This window comes from Lactuca sativa, chromosome 2 (assembly GCF_002870075.4).
Source record: "Lactuca sativa cultivar Salinas chromosome 2, Lsat_Salinas_v11, whole genome shotgun sequence".
Taxonomy (NCBI): Eukaryota; Viridiplantae; Streptophyta; class Magnoliopsida; order Asterales; family Asteraceae; genus Lactuca; species Lactuca sativa.
The window spans coordinates 161,198,446-161,214,397 of record NC_056624.2 but is presented as its reverse complement, the minus strand read 5'-3'; the positions used below and the strand labels follow the sequence as shown (position 1 = coordinate 161,214,397).

The 15,952-nt window shown below is 33.4% G+C and overlaps 1 long non-coding RNA gene across 5 annotated transcripts; it reads right to left on the bottom strand.

The window, feature by feature from the left end:
• Positions 1–7,731: 7,731 nt before the first annotated feature.
• Positions 7,732–9,782, bottom strand: LOC111916021 (uncharacterized). 5 transcript variants are annotated; one of them, XR_002858355.3, is made up of 4 exons: positions 9,137–9,705; positions 8,938–9,052; positions 8,760–8,852; positions 7,732–7,856 (listed from the first exon to the last, which is right to left on the bottom strand). It is a non-coding gene; the product is annotated as an uncharacterized LOC111916021 (long non-coding RNA). The 5 variants fall into 5 exon arrangements; XR_006188241.2 differs by having other exon boundaries at positions 8,954–9,052; XR_006188240.2 differs by lacking the exon at positions 7,732–7,856 and adding an exon at positions 9,712–9,782 and having other exon boundaries at positions 8,349–8,852; positions 9,137–9,553.
• Between the last annotated feature and the right edge of the window lie 6,170 nt (positions 9,783–15,952).

Below are 15,952 nucleotides of genomic sequence, written 5' to 3'. Positions count from 1 at the left end.
TCATAATCTATAGGTGTTGTGAACGATGTGTTCACCGGTGTACTCTATCCCCCTCATGGTTGCCTTTAGGACATCTATTGTTGAGAAAACCCTTTAGCAATATTGTCTGTCCCGATGAAAATCCTAGATTAGGTCCCTCGAGATAGATGTTGTTTTAGGGACATAAAGTGAGGATAACGGGAATGGGTAATCAGGTTATTGTTGGTTGGTAAAAGTAAATATAATTATTTATTGCGGGTTAAAAACCCTATATGCTCACTAGGCTCCCAAGCCTGACCCACTCAGTTTTATTTGTATTACAGGAAGTGGCGCAAGGGCATAAGATCGATGAATCATCAAGTTGTTTTGTTTACAAGTCTGTATATGTATATATTTGTTGAATGACTTGTTATGTTATCGTTTATGCTTTATGGTCTGTATCAGAACATGACATCCCGAGTTTTGATTATATAATGAAAATACATTTCTTTATGAAATGCTTTGGTAAATATTATTTTATCATACTCTGTTTTTGGGAACAAATTCCGCAACTCTTTCAAATCAAAAGGATTTACTCTTAAATTATTTTAAAAGCATAAATGAAAATCGGTCTTTTCTGGCCGTGAAATTGGGGGATGTCACAGAATCTTAGCCACATAAATCATATGTGATTAGATACACATAATCACATGTTATTAGGGTATCTGTGAACAATAACATAAAACAAGTAATGCCTACATAATAGGAGAGTTAGTACTCACCTCCTTGATCTTGAAAATTAGCTAGCATGAGCAAGATGGATCCTTTCCTTTCTGAGAACCTACACAAAAATTATTACATTATTTTGCTTGTGTTTGTTGTATTAATCTTATAAAAGTTATGTACATATTTCTTTATTTTCTATTTGATTGTAGTCCTCTGTTTGAGATATGTTTTCTTACCTTTAAACCCATTATGAAATTTTGATAAAATTATATTGGTAACGTTCCCCCTTTTATCTTTTCAGAAATATAAATATCTCATTCTAATGATTTTTGGCTTATTTTATATTAAATTTACAAGTTGGTAACTTTTAACTGTAACTTTCTGGACCACTCACCACCCTTGGAATAAATTGTATGAATCTACTAATAATTAAATCAGTCTCTTTATATGTTGGAAACTATACACCCATATCTAACTATAGGCTTTGGAATTTTGGCATTTGGAGTCCTCATGAATTTATTATGATTTTTTGAAGATAGTGCATCAAATCTGTGACAGCATGGACCAGCCTGAGAAGATTGCCAATTTTACCCCTCAAGGATTTGGAATTTCGAAATGTGATTCAAAGTTTCAAGAAAGTAGACACACTAAAATTTCCAGAAAACTAAGTTTCATGATTTTTAGATGCTCGTATTGACTTGCACAGATTTTAGAAGTTGGAGGACAGATTTGGGAAAATTGATCATAATATCTTCTAAATCATTTTTGGTGTTCTATTAAGGAATTAATGATTAAGCCTTAATTTTATCACTTTTTAACATGATTATTGGTTAATTATTAGGCTATAGAGATATGAAATTCAATTTAACGTAAGGGTTCAAAGTTAAGGATTTTCAAATAAAATGTCACTTTCAAACTTATTGGGGTTAAGTTGCCAACTTAACCCATTAAGCTCTTTAAGTCACCTCTTTCGAGTCCTACACAGAGGCAAATTAAACAAAGATATCAAAATATGTTTGGGGAAACTATGCAAGAATATAAAATCCAGTTTATAATCTCAACAACCAAACATTCAAGTTGTTGAATATGTTTGGGGAAATGAAGTCCAGTAAAAAAAACAGAGGCAAATTAAACAGATACATCAAAATGATGTTGTTTCAGCAAAAAAACCATCAACAAGCACCTACGGACTGCAACAATAAATACACCACCTTATTCTTGATTTAATTGTGGAGGTTTTTTCATTGAGGCATTTCATCGAACACTTGGTGTTCATAAAAAATCTGTAAGCTGTCACAATGTCTATGAGATTATATGAAACAAGATAGAAGTTAATTATCCCAAATGAAAGAGTAATGAAGCAACAATAACAATAAGAATCACTAATCATCCAACAAATATGTATTTGACGTCATTTATAACTCATAAGAACAAATATGTGTAAGGAATAGAGGACAATTACCAAATGTATTCGACGCCTGCTCTAAAATAAGGAACCAAAAGGTAATCGGGATCTGAAACCCTAGCAAAAAAAACTCGTTGTATATTGAAGAATCACTTGAACAACACAATTCAGAAATCAAATCACTCGTTTGTTTGGCGAGTGGATCGGCTTCCAAATAAGAAATGGTGGTTATGAGAGGAGAAACGAGAATACGAGGATGGGAAGTTTGGAGATTATGGAGAAAAGGAGCTCGAAGACAATATATGAAAGTGGTTTCCGATGAGAGAACGAGTGAGGCGTAGGGAGGTGCAGACAAGAAAATAGAAAACATAAATGAGTGGTTTAAATTTGTTCTCAATTGTTCTCATTCTAAAAAATATTCTCATTTGAACATATATATATATATATATATATATATATATATATATATATATATATATATATATATATATATATATATATATATATAAGAAGTTCAAATAAAAACAGTAAATAGTGTGAGAACGTAAAAACACTATGTTTATGTTATTATTCTATAATGAATTTTGTATGTGTGTATTGTTGAAGTAATTTTAATATAAATATTAACTTTCGATTAGTCATATATTCATTACAATGTTATTATTCTATTATAAACTTATGTATACGCATTTTTGTAGTAAATTCTAATTTTAATTTTAACCTTTGACTATTCATTTATTCTTTGCTGAATAATGACATAAAGTTGTTGATACAAAATTCATTGCAGAATAATAACATAAAAAAGTGTTTTTACGTTCTCACACTATTTACTGTTTTTATTTGAACTGTCCCCTATATATATATATATATATATATATATATATATATATATATATATATATGTGTGTGTGTGTGTGTGTGTGTGTGTGTGGACTATAATGTTTATTTTCTCACTTGATTACCATGACTACAAACCCAAAGAATAAGTTAAAGCTCCAGCTAGTGTTTCAATAATTTTTATACTGTCTTTTGAATAGACGGTGTTTTCCCGTGCAAATTGGTAACTATCAGAACATTAAAAGTGGTAAATGTGAAAAATTAGGACTATAAACAATGTTAACAACTAAATGTTTACCAAATCAAAAGACTCATAAGTATGTGTCAAGCGGTCGTTCATAGTATTTCACAACATTATCTAGTCACAACTAAACATGGAAAAAAGATTTAACGATCTATAGTCGTTAGAGTTTCTTGTTCCAGCTGCCATTAGGGTTTTTTTTTTTCTACTGGCCATGCAGTAGATGGTAGAGACTACAGCTGGCAAAAATCTACCCAACCCACCAATCCAACCCGAAATTAGCTAGCATGTTGGCTTGAGATTTTCATCTCATTTAACTTAAATGGGTCAACCCGCCTAACCCAATTATTTAATTAGGTTGGATTGGGTAAAAATTATCAACCTGTCAACCCATTTAAGTTATATATATATATATATATATATATATATATATATATATATATATATATATATATATATATATATATAATATTATTTGAATATTATCATGTATTAATCAAAGTATTAATTTGTAAATTATAATGTTGCATTATTATTATCTATGGTTAATAAAATTCAATCCTAATTTCCATCCTTTTTTTAGCGCTGATAATACTGGTCACTCTCCAAAATCACTATGAAACTAAACATTTTTAATGTTATTTGAACAACTTATTTGTATTTATGAATTATGATTGTGTTTTTGTCATAATTATGAAGTCTTATTTACGTTTTATATTTGAAGTGGTATAATATTTAATTATATAATTTATTTAATTGATTTTAAATGGGTTAACCCAAGTTTAACCCATTTATTTAATAGGTTGGTTCGGGAACTACATAAACAGATCAACCTAACTTGGGTTACTAAACCTCCGTAATATCTAACAAGTCGATTCTTATGTCGGTCATATAGAAAACCAACTTGGGTTGTTTCGTCGTGGTTTGGGGTATAATGGTTCGGAGAGATCGGCAGGCACCTCATACTGCCATGCTAACCGCAACTTTCGAATAAATTTTGGGGTGATCTTTGACCAGCTGATGTAGCGGGAATGGGATATTGAATGAAAGTCAATCAAAGAGACAAGTGACTTCCCCGCTAAGGAAATCTGCTAACACTCTAAACGATTCAAATACAGATCAAAGTCTATCACGCCCTCATAGGAATTGAGGAAAGATGGATTTTAGCAGCTGGATAGTTCACCACTGTTCGAGCTTGATAGGTAATAGCAAATCCTAGATCACCCTTTTGAACTAAACTCAGGGTATTGATAGCAAGAAGATTCACAGTCAAACTATCCAATTCAGAAAGTTCTCTTGTGGATAGGCTAATCCGAACAAAAAGCATCCTAATAAAGGAAAAAATGGTATTTAGGACATCCAACAGGATAGGTCTGAAAACCTGGCGCATAAAGCGTAGCTGATGAAACCGCATTCCCTTCTATTGGCTCCTACGAATGCTTTCCTTGAGTTCATCCCGCTTTGGAGAAACCTCGTTCATTCTACCTTTTGCCATTGTCTTTTCAGTACCTTGGTTAGCTTCCTATTCAACCAGTATGCATCTTTGCACACATTCCCTTTCGGTCATCTCACTCTTTTCTCTCATCCCCGCAATAGGGATCAATCTTTTACACCGATGAGTCGTACTCTCTTCTTCTGATGCTGCAAGCTAAGATAGTTGAATTTGATGTCAGTTCCTCTAGCAGACAAAAAGGCCATCAATGAAACTCTTCTTTCATAGCTTGGCTAATTGCTTTCCTTTCCATGCTATGGTATGAACACTATAAGGGATTAAGCTAAGAAAGCTGACTAAATCGGGTTCGAATGAGAGTCTGGCATCCTTAGGGATCTGGCACTACCTTCCAGGTTTGGTTGGCACACAAGATATTCCTTGAACGATAGGAATCTGGGAGAAGTCAATTCCTTTTTTCAATGCTTTGGGGATCGATCACCACAAGAAGGAGCTACACATGAAGAATGTCAAGACATATAAAGAAAGGGTTCTGCACGAATTCCCTGTTGAGGAAGAGAAGGGGTTTGAGAAGAAGGCCAAGAAAAGATTCTATAAAAGAAATGATAAATAGATACTAACAGAGCAGGAAAATAAGGAAATAAAAAAACATAGTATATAAAAGATATCCAGAGGATGGAAGTTACTCGGTTAAGAAGGTTGAAATTTTCAACCCATATCTTAAACGGGTTGAACCCAAACCCAACCCAGGTCGACCCATAGAGGTGGGGGTAGGGTTATATAAATGGCAAAACAAAAAAAGATGATAAATTGAAACGAAACTTAAAAATTATATCAGCCTAGAGCTAAACAACATAAATTGATTTAGGGTTCTTACTTCTTACCTAAAACTATCGGAGAGGGGAACACTGTCGTTGGTTTAAGAACCACCATCTCCAAAACCTTTTAAAAAAAATGAACTGAATCATGAGAATAAGAAAATACCAACAAGGTGAGAATGATGGAGGAGTTATAAAACTACATCATATAAGGAACGATGGTGAAGATGTGTTGGTCTTAGATTGAGAGAGCTTAGAACTTTAGGGTTTTATATGATTGGACTCAAGTGGTTGAAAGTGAAGTTTGTCTGGTTCAAGTGGCTAAAAATGAGGAATAATGATTCAAACTTCAAAGGCCCGCTTAGCCTTTTATTTTTGTTGACCGGATAAGTTTTTAATGCATAAATTCATTGTACAAATCGCATTAGGCTTTGTACCTCTTAATTTTCAGACTTTGACCATATATATATATATATATATATATATATATATATATATATATATATATATATATATATATATATATATATATATATATATATATATATATATATATATATATATTAAGGTACTATCCGTTTACCCGCGCCAAGTGATGGGTGACAACATGCAGCAACCGGAGAGCACGGGGTGATTAAAATTTTATTTTCGGTGAAAAGTTTTTTTAGGCGATTATTTTCCTTTTGGGTGGGTAGATATGTTAAAAAAAGATAGTGAAGTTTGGCATCTCATTAAGTATTTCATAAATCCAAATTTTTTTATACAAATTTGGTATAATCGATACAGAGTTTTATTAAATATGTACGTAACCCTTCAATATTAACTATTAATGAAACCACAAAATGTTAAATAGCAAAATAACAATTAACAATGACACGAAACCATCAAACATATTTACTAAAAACCAATTCTAATTTCCACATCTCAAAGAAGTTACGTATTACAAACACAATCAATATCAATTATTTCTCCACCCCATAACATATCCGTACCAACAAATAATTAAATTATAGTCCACGTCTAATTAACAAAAGTAAATGCACTTAAATGAAAATCTAGTAATTTCCATTTTTATGACATAAGTTTTACATGTTGAGTATATGACTTAAATTATCTGGCTTAATTTATACATCAACGTTTCTTGAAAAAAGAAAAAACCCATATTGTATACATTACTGTGATTTTGTTTTTCTTTTAGAAGCTCTACAAATCTCTTTTAACCTCTAATGACGTGCAAACAATTATGACACAAACTCATTTCACAGCACATTTAACATCTCTTATTTCAATCACATCCAACATTTTGACCAAATTGCTAAAAAAATCTAGGAGATCCATTTGATTATACACCAAATTGAATTTATTATCATACCTCTTTAAAATCGGCCTCTCAAATCTATCCTTCATATTTGGATTTCAAAAAGGACCTTGCATCAGACAGTGGCGGATCCCTTAAGGGGCCAGGAGGGGCCATGGCCCCCCTGGTTTTTAGCCTTGTAAAATTGAATTTTTTATAAATTAATTTGTTACTTAAAGATAATTACTGTATTGGCATCCCTGGATTTTCGAAACAGATACCAATTTAAGATTTAAGAATCGATTCCATAATTATAAGAATATAAACATACATAAATCAAACAGGAGGAAAAGAGATAATGCATCCAATAACCGGGTAACTCGCTATTCCGTATAATCATTGCTTCAAATGGGATCTGGTTGATCACATATCCTCAATCTTTGCTCTCACTCTGTCGTTCGTCTTCATGGATCTTGCTTACCGCTCACACACTTACAGCCTCCACAATCGCCATCTCCGTCTGGTTCTATTTTGCAACCATGGAGATAACTGTAATGAAGGTAATGCTTTTTGACTTTTGAGTTCTGCTTTTGTTCATTTTTCTTCTTTTTGGTTTTGTCCACTAGTATTACTTTTAATTTATTATTTAATTGTATTTGAGGATAGCCTTTGGAAAACTTGTCAGCATCACAATAATACTTGAACTAATTTTTAATTCTTTCTCCTAGTCTTCTAGTGTACTATTTCCGTTTTCTTTTAAATGTAGTAAATCCTTAGTGTTGATTAGCATAGTCTTTTATGTTTATTTTAATTAGTTTTTCAATATAAACCTCTACCACATAAGTAATATTTTATTTAATTGTAACTTAATGTTTTTTTTTTTATATTTATATTAATATTTTTATTATAATATGAAGTTATATAAACTAGAAATGTATCAGTTTGCCATTTGGATATCATTCATGAGAGCAACTATTTTTTTTTATAATGAACTATTAATTATATAGGAAATTACATTCATTAGAGTATGACTTCATCCAGAAAAAAAATTACGGATATGTCTATGTTTTGGCCCCCCTATTTATATTGATCGTGTTCCGCCCCTGGCATCAGAGTAGGTAAACCTAAGAATACAGACCTTGTATAAGTAGAATGTCATTTCTAAAACATTCCACACCTTGTATAAGTTTATCATAAAAACATATTCTTTATGAAGAGCCTTACATCAGACCTGGTATTACTAATAATAGACTTCAAAAAGGTTTTGAAAAAGTCTTTAAAGTACAATGCCATTTCAAGTACATCATGGATATGCTAGCCCTTTTAAAAATAGAATAATATGTCAAGTATACTGCCATTTGTAAAACACTTATAAATGTCCATCCCAAAACATATTTTAACCATTTCACGAAAGTAGAATACCATAAGTTTCAAGTTTACCCAATCTGAAAGTATAATACAATTTTTAGTAGATCATATATATACCCTAGAAGTCATTTCGCATCAAACCTTGCCATGTGAAAACAGACATGAAAAAAAAAACCATTCTTTGAAAGATTACAAATCTTATGCAATGTAAAAAAAAAAAAAAAAAAAAAAAAAAAAAAAAAAAAACCTTGTCAAGCCTGTTACTGCAATTTTCAGATCTGATGAAATGTGAACGAAAAGAGAAAAATAGTATCGAAATTTTTTAAAATTGTATAATGAACAAAAAATGAAAAATAGAATCAAATTATTTTTCCGTTCGAGGACGCTATCGATGAATTTTGGGGTAACTTATTAACCCAAAAATATGAAGACTTTCTCTTTTATGTGAGCAACAACAAAATATCAATCGAAAAAATATATAAACTTTTAATTAACATTCAAATCTAGTCAAAAGGTTATATATTTTTAAAATGATCACATACTTTCATGCATTTCTATTACATGATCATATTCTCTATTTTTTCTTATGAGCTTCGACCCCCACCCCCTACGGTATCTATATCACGCGTATAACAACAATGAAACAAATAAAGGCTTACTGGAACTTTTTTATGTGTACAGGTAGCTTAGCCCCATGGTCCATATAATGAAATCAATTTACTTGACCTTGCCAACATGTGCTTCTTTTATAACTGAAATCGATTAAAGCAATATTATCTTGAAAAGGTTTTAGGTTGACACAATGGTGTATTTAAAATATATTTTAAAAACATATACCTATCACAAACCTAACCTTCTTGTTTTATTGCAATATCAGATGCCTGAAACTTTATCCCCCACTTCTAGATGTGTGTCAATAGAGATCTTTTACTGATAGATCTGCAATATTAAACTAACAAAAAATATTTCAATAAATAGAAATCATTTACTTAAATATCAGGTTCTTGAACAAAGCTATACATAAATATAAGAATACCTTATTGGGCTTCTTTTTCAAACCAGTCGAAGTGGGTTCAAGACTGACATAAATTGTCAAAAAACATAAGATTAGCAAGCCATTAGAACATCCAAATCTATTATGAAGCATACAATGCATATGTAACTGTGATAAAAAAATAGAAAGAGGAAGAGACAAAGACCACAAAGTCAGAGCATGGGAGGAAGACAATGTTCAGTGGCAAATAATCTAAGGTTCATAGATCAAGAGAGACAGATTGAGTGGTGGGATATGGGCGGTGGTCGTAGTGCTTGTGCGATGGTTAGATACAATGGTGATGGAAGCCAAAGCAGTTATCCACCAACCTTTACTCAAAAGTCCACCTTCTAAAATCTAATGATTCAAGCCATTTTTACACCATATCCACCTTCCATATCTCAAAATCATACCTATACGCTGAATCAAAACATCACCAAAATGAAAAATATACCTTTGTTAATCAACATAAATATATCACCAAAATATATAGAAGCGGAAATCGAAAAAATAAAACCAGAAAATAGAGAGGGGGTTCTTGCTAGAGAAGAATGCAGATGAAGGGGTAGAGAGTGTACCTAAAGATTATAAATCGATATCAGGTCGGGCAGTGGATTTTATAGACAAAAAGGGACTTGAATGAGTCTCCCATATTTTAAGAAAAAAATTAAGGAGATAGCAATTTGAATGTTTGAATTAGTCTTTGACTCATCTAATTGTGTTGACCAAATACGATTTTAATGCATAAATTCATTGTACAAATTGCATTTCAGTATTGTACCTCTTTAAAAATGCATTCTCCCTTCCTTTGGAATCAAATGCAATCAATAACAAAAAAATGAGACACCATCACCATGCTAGAAGCACCTTCTTACCAAGAAATGTGTCACTAATCACATGTCGTTGTGTATTTACTTCTAAAACATTCATTCTTGAGAGATGTGCATGACCCAACCTTAAACATGAGACACCATCACCATTCTAGAAGCACCTTCTTACCAAGAACACATTTAGAACCAAGTAACACATTTACTTTACTACAAGAGAATACCTTTGTACAACCAACAATACCTTTGTGCCAAGAGAACATCTTTGTACAACCAGGCGCACCTTTAGACCAAGAAAACATCTTTGCACAACCATGAGCACCTTTAGACCAAGAGAGAAGCTTTTCACAACCATGCATATCTTTGCACCACAAGCAACATCTTTTCACCAAGAGAGCACCAGAAGCACCTTTATGTTAGAATGCTCCATCTTATATCAAAATGCTCCAGTATGATCCCAAATGCTATAACTATGATTCCAACTGCTCAAGTCATATTTAACACTTACCAAGGTAGGAGAAGATGTTGTCAGCAAAATATCATCAACATAAAGTAGTAGATATATCCTGATACTATATGAGATCCCTTGTGATATATAAGATATGATGAGTCACAATGACTGTTGTGGAACTAAAGTCGTGATAAAAATTGAGCAAACCAATGGTACCAAACACGAGGAGTCTGTTTTCATAGTAGGCCCACGTGATCAAGGGCTGAAGGATCTCGAAAACTGGGTGGTTGATGCATATACACTGTTTCTCGAAGGTAACCGTACATGAAATCATTCTTTACATCAAGTTGTCAACCCATACCATTAGTAAGAAACAAATAGACTAAGAACTGTATGAATAGGCACGAGTTTGACGATAGGGTTGAAATTTTAATCACAGTCAATACCGAGACAATGGCTTCGATAGTTGGCTACTAGGTGTGCAACTCTGAGGGGGTAGTTACAGATTGAAGGAATTTAGAGGCTTCAAATTTAGAGGAGTGATATCCGACTGTTGTGAATGACCTAATGAAGGGGCATGGTTGTGAAGGAATTTATAAGTGAACAAATTTGTATCATTTTGAGTATCTAGGAAGGAATAGGATGGAGGTGTATTTAGTGTCATGTATTGTAACGCCCGCAAATTCGGACTAGTCAATTTAGAAATAATAAGCGTTAAAAATAACTTTTTGATAGAAGATTATTTAGGATAAATAATATTAACCAAAGTTATAGTATATGTCACAAGAATTCCATACATATAAAGAACGCTAAAATCCTCCTTATAACAAAGAAGTTATGACCCATTGAAGCTTTGCGATTTAAACCGGCATGACTTTCCGTAACGTAACAAGAAAATTTTGATAAATTACTTTTTAGCCTTAGTAATCTAAACAAAAGTCACAGTAGTCGGTAAACCAAGAGTGTGCATATAGAGAACGTCCAAATCTGACTTCATTTGAGGAAGTTATGGCTTCATATAAAGATCGATTATTAGCCTACACAATCTAAACGAGAATTGAGGATCTTGTTAATAGGAGCTCAACGATATAAAGACAGTCGGAAACGGACGTCAAATGACAAAGTTATGAATTTTTAACGGACTTTAACTATCTAAGCCCGTTAAAATATAACTTTAATAATAAAGTCAAAATTAGTCGGCGGAGTCTAAACGAAAGTTGTAGATCACGTCGATAGATACACACAGATATAAATAATGTCAAAAACGGAGCTTGTATGCAAAAGTTATGGATTTTACAAGATAATTAATTTTTTGATTAACCATAGGGCAACACATGTCACGATCTGGCACCATACCTTCTTCCCCATGGCTTGCGATCTGGTGCCGACGCGTGTCCCCTAGTACGCCCTATGTACTTGACCACTTCTAGCCTATAAATAGAAGTCAAAATTCACTCCATTCTTCACACTAATCAATCCTACTCCCCCCCCCCCCCCCGCCCCAAGGCCTCAATGCCTTTCTAGCACTTCCTAGGTGTTAGCAGCAATGCTACGGAGCGTTAGAAATCCCCGAGAAGTAGAGCTTTCGACTTAGAAGCTTTGCCCGCGAAAAGTCTGGTTTCTCGCTAAACCACCTGTAAGTTGAGTTATGCTTACCTTACTTTAAGTATAACTTATGTTTAAGTTCATTATCATTATGATGAACCTATAAATAAGATTTATCAGTGATTCCAAGTCGTTATACTGATTGATCTAATTACGGGGATGATGTCTAGGTTAGATTTAGTGACGTGTTTAAAGTGGGATTTTCAAACAGTATACTTTGTATACCAAACAAATCTTACCTCCAATATGATCCTACCTGGCTGTCCCTTATCATCTACAGATCAGTAGACTTTGAATTAATAATGAATCTAGACTAATAATTAGTCACAATAAATATTAGAATAAGACTTAGTGATAATGAAACTAGGTTATGTCAAAGGAAAAGATAGTTGCTAAACGCGAAGCGTTGTCCGAATTTCGAGTCGTCACTTTAACAAGTGAGTGCATAGTTACTTTCATCTGACTAGGGATAAGCAAAGGAACCGACCCGGATGGAACCGACCCAGGACCCAAAGTTGGCCGAAATTAAGAACCGAACGGACCGCCAGTTCTACCGGTTTCAGTTCTCCCGGTTCCCGGTTCGTACCGGTTCTTGCCGTGTCTTCAATGTTGGAACCAATCCTCAAGAAATAGCAAAATACGGTTCCGGTTTTTGTCGGTTCCACAGGTTCCGGTTTCTACCGGTTCCCGGTTCCAAAAATCCACAAGAATATCGTCCCGGTCCCGACCCGATCGGTTCTATCCGATTCCGGTTTCGGTCGGTTCCCCGGTCCAAATGCTCATCCCTCATCTAACACATAGATATGAAGTATTTAATATTAATTACGTGTTATATGTGCTTATTATCTGTGTTCCTGCTATTTATGCTAGATGAACGATTTATACATGTTTTACTTGATTTAAATTGTATATGTATTTTTATACCTATAAATATATTGGGTAAAGAGGGGTAGATGAAAGATGATGTAGAAGATTAGAGATGAAAGATGAAATAGATGATGAGAGGCCTTGAATTTAAAGATGATGTCATCTAGCAGAGTATAGATGATAACCACAAACTATTCTAGACAGTCTAGTGGAACGCTAACAGACTAGCAACCTGTAGGTGTTCTTGAACTAAGTGCTCACCAGATGTACTCTAAAAATTCCTTGACATGTATTGTAGGTGGATTCCCTAAAATAATATTGTCAATAAAGGAGACAAACCCCGACAACGATGGACTTAGTGCCTTATAGAAGAACATTGGCGGCTATGGACTTAGTGCCTAATGGATAATACTGGAAACTATGGAGTTAGTGCCTATTAGATAAACCCTGGCAGCGATGGACTTTGTGCCTATTCCTTAGGACAAATCCTTAGGAATAAATATTGAAGAATACCTATTGACAAGTATCATGCCCTGAACTAGTACTATCAGTATAGATGATCCTTAGGGTAGATCCTTAAGAATAAAGAAGATAATGGGGATGAGAAATTGGGTTAATTGTTTGATGATTAAACATAATAATTATATTACTATGGTTTGAAAACCCTATATACTCACCAGGTTTCCCAACCTGACCACTAAGTTTATTGTATCACAGGTAGCGATATTAAAGATACATTATGTTGAGAGATTCAAGGAGTATTAGGCCACTAGTTTAATTACTGTAAGGCTTGTAATATTTCGTTATGCTTATGTTTTTGAATTGACGATGACATCCCAATGTATTAATATAAATAAAATACATTTATTCGGAAATGCTTTGATAATATCATTATCATGTTTTCTAGGAACAAATTCCGTAATCTTATTCCTCAAAAAGAATACGCTGATTTTTAAATAAGCATAAACAAATCGGTCTTTTTCTGGCCGTGAAAATAGAGATGTCACATGTATGCAAAAAGGGAATACATTTTCATTAAATGTAACATGTCTCGAAAAAGTGATTTTTTGTGTCTAAATTAAGACAACGATATCTCGATGATACGAAGGACATTCGATAAATATGCACGAGATTGGACGAGGGGAAAGTTTATGAGGTACCTCAAGGTGAGGGTGTCATAAGTAGTCGAAAACACGAATGTAAGAATATGTGGATTGTTTGTGGGAGAGCTTATGATAGTGAGTGTCAATTTGGAGAGCGATAGATTGAAGTTTGTTGAGGAGATGAGTGGCCATGTGTAAGATTTCTACCTAATACATGTGTGGAAGATGATCATGAAACAAAAGGGCATGCATGATATTATTTATAGATCATAACATGAGTTCGAACTTGCCACTTTGTTACAAGGTATACAAATATGAAACCTGTATTACCATATATGGATACCACTAGAATCACAAAGTTGGAGGAATTGAGTGTTATTAGATTCAATTATTAAATTCAACACTATTGGCACATTGTAACAATTGAATATTATAATGAAATTGGTTTTAGCATACCTACAAAAATATAAACTTTTTGGTGACTGTTGATGGTTTTGAGCATTACAACATTCATATCTGCACATGCAACTCTAATTGCTTTGGATCCAGGTTTTTCTCAAGTTATACATGCAAACAAGATTTCCAAAGACTAACCCTAATCCTAAGATACATAATCGAAACTAATAGGGTTTGGATCTTACCTTTCTTGTTATCTTGTAGTAATAAGTACTCCATCTTCAATTCCTTGACCTTCGAAAGCCTAGTGCCCCGAGTGTTGCACCTCTAATGGAGTCACAAACACCACAAGCAAAGAATAAGGGAGAAGGAGGTATAAATTAGCTAGGGTTTCTCTTGGGAAGCAGGTAGGTCGATTTCTAGAGGCTGGGGTTCCTTTTATAGTTGAGGCTACTGGGGTTTTCAGCTGGAAACCCTAATTTCCTTGCTTAGGCCCTAAGAAGTCCATGAAACCCCATATGATAGGCCTTGGATGAAAACTCTATGGGGCTTGCCATAGATTCTCGTCCACCCTTTTCAATAGAGTCCATCAGCCCAAAACTACAACTATCTCTAATTTACATAATCAGGCCCCGTTCTTTTAATCAATTCCTTTGATCACTAAATTAATTTCTGACCAATACTAATTAAATAATATAATTAATATATTATTCTTATAATATATCAATAAACCATTTATTAACCTCTTTATCCAAAACTCATCCTATCTAGTTGCTATGGTGAAGGCAACCCAAAGGACCATGCTATAATCAAATCAGTTACATACCAATTATAGTTATGAGCTTAGACACCTAATCCAACAACCACATCAAAATTCATGTGAAGAGGATACACCTAATGAAAATTAAAGTGATCTAGAAAAACAACGAAATACTTTATTCCAGGCACACTTGTAACTGGTTAGGTCCACATATCAAAATGTATCAAATGAAAGGAAAGTTGCAACAAAATGAGACAAGCTACATGGAATTCTAAAACACTTCCCTAATTGAAAAGCATGACATAAGCTTGAAGACTTTTATTAATACAAGGATGCAAATGACTAGAAAATAAATGTTGTAGCAGTTGTTGACTTGGACGTACGAGACACTTGTATCAGGCGAAAGGAGTGATATAGATCATAGCTTGAGTTATGGGTTTGGTGAGAAGATATAGGTCACCCGTGCTATCATATCAAAGGAGTATTTGACAAGTCCTTTACACAAAAGCTAAATTCGTCAAATTCAATGACACATTTGTTATCTTGAGTAAACTTCTCAATATAAATGAGATTTCCTTATAATTTGAGGGGTAATAAGGATATTTTTGACGGATAAGTGATGATCAAAACTAGAATTAAGAAGAATAGTTCTAGACAATTTATTTACAGAAATATTTGACCCATCGCCAACTAATACGCAAGAAGGAATGAAATTATTTCTAACGGAAAAAAGTATACCTTCATCTCATGCAAGTGTTCCATAACATCGAAAACTATATACCAATTAGGATTCCTTAAATCATTGAGAGT